Consider the following 6884-nt stretch of genomic DNA (forward strand, 5'->3'; position numbering starts at 1 on the left):
CTGCATGTACAATGGTGGTCTCCTAAGATTGTAATGGAGCTGAAAAATTCCTATTGCCCAGTGATGTTGTAGCCATGATAGCATCGTACCACAAATGTTACAAAGATCAGTATGGCTGAGATTAAGACAGCAAACAACTTTAACCTGGGTGTGGATGAGGATGACACTGAGGAGCTCCTAGAGGTGGTTCCCAAGGAAATGACTGGCAAGCTGTTGGAACTGGAAAGAAACACGTAGCTAAAGAAGAGGCAGAGAAAAGAGAACTACAGGGGAAGAAAAAGAAGACCACCCCCCAAGAAAATCCACAGGAAAAGGTTTAGCAAAAGCCTTCCAGCTCCTTAAAAATTTGAAAACAGGCGCTCCAGCACCAACCAGCTTTCATGAACAGGGAAGAAAGTTCAAGGTGAATTCTCTGCTTACAGGCAGGTGTGTGGTGGAAAAAAAGAAATCAAGCAAACCACCATTGACGTATTTCTGAAAAGAGTAAAACCTGCTCTAGAAGAGCCTCAGGCAGGTCCTCCAGAACCAGGCATTGTTACCACAGGCCAGGACAGCTCCATGTGCTTATTGGCCCTGAAGACCCTCCAGGGGGACAAGACCTGGAGGTGGAAGACAGTGATATTGATGATCCCGACCCTGTGTGGGCCTGCGCTAATGTGTGTGTTTGTGTCTTAGTTTTTAACAACAAAATTTAAAGTAGTAGTAGTAGTAGTAGTAATAATAATAATAATAGAAAAAGGCTTATAGAATAAGGATATGAAGAAAGAAAAAATGTATATATATTTTTAAAGATTTTATTTATTTACTTTTAGAGAGGGAATGGAGGGAGATAGAGAGAAACATCAATGTACGGTTGCTGGGGGTCATGGCCTGCAACCCAGGCATGTACCCTGACTGGGAATCGAACCTGCGATGCTTTGGTTCACAGCCTGAGCTCAATCCACTGAGCTACGCCAGCAAGGAAAGAAAATATTTTTGTACAGCTGTACAATTGTTTGGGTTTTAAGCTAGGTGTTATCAAAAAGTAAAAAAATTAAAAATTTTTTAAGTTTTTAAAGCAAAAATGTTACAGTGACCCAAGGTTAATGTATCAGTGTAGTTTGCGTGTTCAGTGTTTACACGGCCTCCAGCAGCGCACGGCAACGCCCTGGGCCTTCGCACTTGCTCGCCACTCGCCACTCCCTCGCTGAATCTCACAGAGCAACTTCCAGTCCTGCGTGCTCCCTTCCTGGAAGGGAGCTGGAATGGAAGATGCACCATTTTTTATCTTTTGTACCGTATTTTTACAGTACCTTTTCTATGTTTAGATATGTGTAGATACACAAATACGTACCATTGTGTTACAGGTGCCCACAGTATTCAGTGCGGTAAAATGCTGTGCTGGTTTGTAGACTAGGAGCAGGCTGTACCATACAGCGTCAGTGTGGAGTAGGTGATACTATCTACATTTGTGCAAACGCACTGTATGATGTTCGCACGACGACGTTGTCACCCAATGAAGCATTTCTCAGAAGGTATCCCTGTCGTCAAGTGACACGTGACTGTCTCAGATGTGCGTCTGTTCTCGGGAGTACTTTCTACGTTTAAAATTAGACCGTCCAGTGTAGAAAGGCTCTGTGTGGCCCATCGGGGTAAGATTCTGCAGAAGGAAGGAGCCCAGCTGGAGGCCCAGCTTCTGCAGATGCTTGGGTTCAGAACTCCAGAGAAGCCTCAGCAATTTGTGAGCAATTTGTGTGCAGTGGAGCTGCTTTAGTGTAGGGAGAGGAGTGCCTTGACCCCCCAATCCTCTGCCTGTGGTGACTGGTGGAGATGCTGGTTCCTGCCACCTTCTGGAGGGCAGCATGGAGGAGGTGGCCATAGTTAGGGGCTCCCGCTTGCCTGGCCTCTGGTGAGAAGCAGCTTCCTTTGGGCAGGTCTCCTCTGATCCCTGAGGACTCCACGTACCTCAGTGACCATCTGGGAGGAGGTGCATTTCTCACCGCCATTAGAGTGGCCGAGGGTGGACTGGGCTGTTTTAGATCACGCAGTGAGGGAAAGGAAAAAAAAAAAAGACTAAATCATTTGGTTCAGGATTTGCCTCTGGGAGTCCATGGCTGGAAAAGTGAAAATGAGCTTGGAGTGAGCAGGTAAAGGGCCTGCCAGTGCCTCCGAACGGGTGTGCGTGAGCCGCTGCAACAGGAACGGGGAGCGTTGCTTCTACCGATGCCGTGGGGCTGCTGTAAACTGTCCCAAGAACCATGTTCTCTGAGGGGCTATACCTTTTTATGAAATTAAGATTTCCCTTTTTTTCTCCCTAAAAATCACAAACTATCAGAAATCCGCCGTTTGAAATCCTACTACTAAGAATGAAACATGCCCGGAGGAGCTAAGTCACTGTGACACATAGAAATAACTTCAGGTAAGAAGTTTCCGGATTGAACAACATTCCACACTTATCTTGACTTTGTAGTTTTCCAGGAAACAGGGCTTTTGGGTCGACTTTGATGTCCAGACCTGAAGCTGACCCTCTTCATGCAGCTCTGCTTTGAGCCTATCCAAACATTGCTTGGTTTACACTTCACCTAATCCCACCCTTCTCTCCAAAACTTTAACTCTTTCCTTTTGGGTGGTCAGACACCCAGAGATCCCCTGCTGGGCAGTCTCCCGCATTGCAGTGTGCCAACAAAGCTAACCGTCAGACTAAAGGTTTGTTCCTGAGGGTCTTAGGCTGACTGCGCTGGGACGTAGCCAAAGAAAGAATTCAAAAGAGAAAAATAAAACTGTGTGCAGGAAGGTGGTGTGAGAAGAATAGATATAACAGTTACAGGACTACATGGTTATATACAAAATATCCATTTAATTAAATATGTAGACATACAAAATTCTTATTTTAGAGCTCATTTAATGTAGAAAGATGTTCATAATTAATCATTTTATTTTTTTTATTTTATTGTTGTTCAGGTACAGTTATCTGCATTTTCCCCCAACACTTCCCTCCCCACCCCAGCCATCCCCACCTCCCTCCCGATCCTACCTCCCCTGCCATTGGTTTTGTCCATGTGTTGTTTCTGAAATCCTGTCCCCCCTTTCCCCCCATTATCCCCTCCCACCTCCCCTCTGGTTACTCTCAGATTGTTCCATAATTAATATTAATTTTTAAAAATTTCATAAGTGACATGTTGATTGCATAAAAAATTAGAAAATACAGACTTGTTAAGAAAGGAGGGGGAAAAAAGAGGAAGAGAGTGAAGAAGGACAAAAAGGAGAAATAAAAAAAAAATAAAATCCTTAGTCCCAAACTCTAGAGACCGGTTCAGAAAGTGTGGCCTTTGGATATCTGGGGGTCTCCAAGACCCTTTTAGGGAGTCTGTTAGTTCAAAATTACTTTTAAGTAATATTAAGACATTATTTGTCTTTTGCACTGATGGTGTCTCTACCAGGGCCCAGGGCCAAACCAGGAACTTTCTCAAAAGCTATATGATTCCCTGCAGTGGATGGCATGACCTTGCCACAGAATTCCAGAGCCCTGCATTGTGATTCTCCCACTGGGACTTGCCATGAGCTCCATTCTGCATCTTTCCCAGCACTGACTCAGAACCACAGGGCTGGCTGGATGCAGTGGTCCAAGCGGGGCGCTGTCTGCTCTGCTGCACGTTTGCTTTCTGTGCTTGTCCTGCCTGATCAGCGTGAGACCAGCGTGGCAGATCAGTGTGATGTCCTGCAGCCTGTCCAAGTGATCCAGGTCTCTTCAGACTGTATTATGAGAGAGGGAAAAAGAATGAACACATATAAAACTCTGAATAATATTTTGTCAGTTCTGTGAGAATGAGATCTATTTCTGAGCCTCTTTCCTAAATCGAATGGGAAAAAAATGTACTCACTAAATTGATGGCAGCAAACCATATGCCTCAAGCTTCATCAATCTGCTCTAGCAACACCATTTCCACGGCAACTGTGATACTGCTTGGTTGAGTCCACAGTCATCCTCCAGAATCAAATTCCAATGGCATATTTTTTGCAAAACTGAAAGAGTTTATCTTCAATTCATATCAAATTGCAAGGGGCTTTTAACAGCCAAAACAATACTGGAAAAGGAAGAACAGAATTAGAACATTCACACTCTTGATTTCAAAAACTTATTATGAAGTGGCTGTGAGCAAAACAGTGTGGCATAAGGAAACACATACAGACTAACAGAATAAAACTGAGAGACCAGAAATAAACCCTCACATAGTATATGGCCAAGTGATCACAGACAAATTACTCATGTCATCACCTTTCTCTCCCACCCTCTTTAGTGAAGTTGTTTCACACATTTGTGAAACTGTTAGATTAGCTTGTCACATTTTGCATTCCACCCCGGGGTCCCACTGATCTCCCGGGTTATTTTTGCTGATTTGCATACAAGATTTATTCTTTGTGCTGTGACATTCCACAGGTTTTGACAAATGCAGAGTGTCATACATCCTCCAGTACCGAATAGTTTCACCACCTTAAAAATCCCCCTTAGCACTGAGCCTCCATGAACCACTGATCTTTTAACTCTATATAGTTTTTCTTTTTGAGAATGGTATAAAATTGAAGTCTTATGTGTAGCTTTTGCAGACTGGCTCCCTTTGTGTAGCAATATGCATTTAAGATTTATCCATGTCTTTTCATGGCTTGATAACTTATTTCTTTTCATTGCTGAAAAATACTCTATTGCATGGATATTTTTATCTATTCACCTATTTATCTATTCATCCACTGAAGGACATCTTGGTTACTTCTAAATTTTGGCAACTCTGCATAAAGCTGCCATAAACATCATGTGCAGACTTTGTGTGGACATTTAGCATTCACATCAATAGAGGAAATACCTAGAAATGCCATTGTTGGCTTGAATGGTAAGACCACATTTAGCTTTGTAAGAAATGGCCAATGTGTCTTCCAAAGTGGCTTTACCACTATTATCTATTTTTTAAAATAATTTAAAAATATTTAAGTTGACAACAATCTATGTAGTTGGTGTTGTCCCCGTTTTACAAATGAAGAAGAGAGGTAAAGTGGCTTGGTCATAGTTTCGTGGTAAAGCCAGCTGTGTCTGCCTGCGGAGTCCAGGCCTCTCCACCACAGTGGAGATGGAGGTTTGGTAAGTCACAAAGTATTCTGTGAGTGGACGGCTCTGATCATTAAAACTTCTTCCCTTTATGGATATAAACTGCCTTGCATGGTCCTGGAGTCATGTAACAGTTTGCAAAGAGAGAGGAGGCAAGTAAGTGATGCATGCCCAGGCCTATCCACAACTCAGTAGGCAGTGGGGTGTGGTTTCAGCAGCCGGCTCTGCAGCCAAGAGTCCATTTTCCACTGCTTAGCAGCTGAGTGATCTTGAGGTGAGTCCCTTCACTTCCCCGAGCCTCAGTTTCCGTATCTGTAAAATCTAGTACCTACATCACCTGTATCCTGAGCTGTAGACCTGTAGGTACAACTGCTTTCCTAGACACCTTTTATCTGTATCTTCTATAACCATGCAAATTCAATGTGAGCAAAATGGGATCCCTCCTGTGCAGGACCAGCTACATGATCTGCGAGAGACAGTTAGAAATGAAAATGCAGAGTGCCTTGGTGAAAAGTTGTTAAGAATTTCAAAGACAGCAAGGAGCACTGGATCAACACTGGACTGTGGGCAACTGCCTAGGTCACAGGCCTCTGACACTGGCCTTACTCCTGTAATCACTGCATGAAAGAGCCAGCCACTACTGCCCTCTCAGATCCATTCCTCTACCCTCTCCCCGTCCTAATGGACTCTGTCATTCTCTGAATCCCCCAAACATTTACCTCTGGCTCAACGGCCTGTTTCTCCATCCCCTTTACCAGTCCCACTCCTCTTTGAAACACTCTCAGTCCTCTGCTGTGAACACCACATGGCCCTGGTAATTCTCAAAGACTTTGCCACCTCACTTTTCCCTCCCCAGTTTTCATTTCATTTTTCACTGTGGAGTTCTTGGGTTTTAATTTTGTTCTGGCTTTAAAGTAGATAATAAAATTCACATTGTTCAAAGCAAGTATTGGCCAATGATGTATCTTTCTCTAAAGGGTATGTTCTATAACCATGACCTTGGGCCAGGTCACATTCACAAGGGCCTCAAATTAAAAAAATTGAGGCAAACTTCAAATCGAGTTTGGAGGCCTGATGAAAAAGACATCAAAGAACTTTAAAATTTTATCTACTTAAGAAACTACATCACTTTGGTGTGAATATTTGTATAAATCTTGTAATTATCTTTTGAGGAACACAGTGCAAAATTTGTATGTACATATTAAAAGCTCAAACGTATTAAATGTACATTTAAAATATACTATGAGTTCTATAACTCTGCTTGGCCTTTAGTCATTTTTCAACCAGAAAATGTAAGTTGCCTCTCAGGTTTCTCCGCCTCTGTAGGATAAATGTCTGCTTTTGCTTTATTTTATCCCCACAACAGCGAATGATCTTATGAAAAGCCCGTATCCGGTGCCTAACCAAACGCAACCTCACCTGGTGCCCCTAGAGGCAGCTTTGAGAATCGAGTGTTAAGTTCCGAAGCCGCCTAGCAACCGTTACCATAACAACATAACCCGCTCACGCACCTGGAAATGTGGCTCCCCTCTGCATCCCAGAAGTCCCTGCGCTATCTTTAAGCCTTCCGCCCCCGTCCATCCCAACATGCAACGGGGCTCAGATGCCGTGTGATCGTCATCAGGATGACTATAGAAATGCCTGAATATCTCCCTTTGTTTAAACGTTAAAACTGTCTGTAATAGACTCGTAGAAGGGAAAGAGCGCAAGAGATCAGTCTTACTGATGTTTCCCTCCTTAAATCTCGAGGAGGAAAGCCCCACCTATTCCAAGCCTCGCTCGGGCACCTTGTTGGGCAGCCTGCGCC

This window comes from Phyllostomus hastatus, unplaced genomic scaffold (assembly GCF_019186645.2).
Source record: "Phyllostomus hastatus isolate PE091 unplaced genomic scaffold, TTU_PhHast_1.1 phas_scaffold_760, whole genome shotgun sequence".
In the NCBI taxonomy this organism is placed as follows: Eukaryota; Metazoa; Chordata; class Mammalia; order Chiroptera; family Phyllostomidae; genus Phyllostomus; species Phyllostomus hastatus.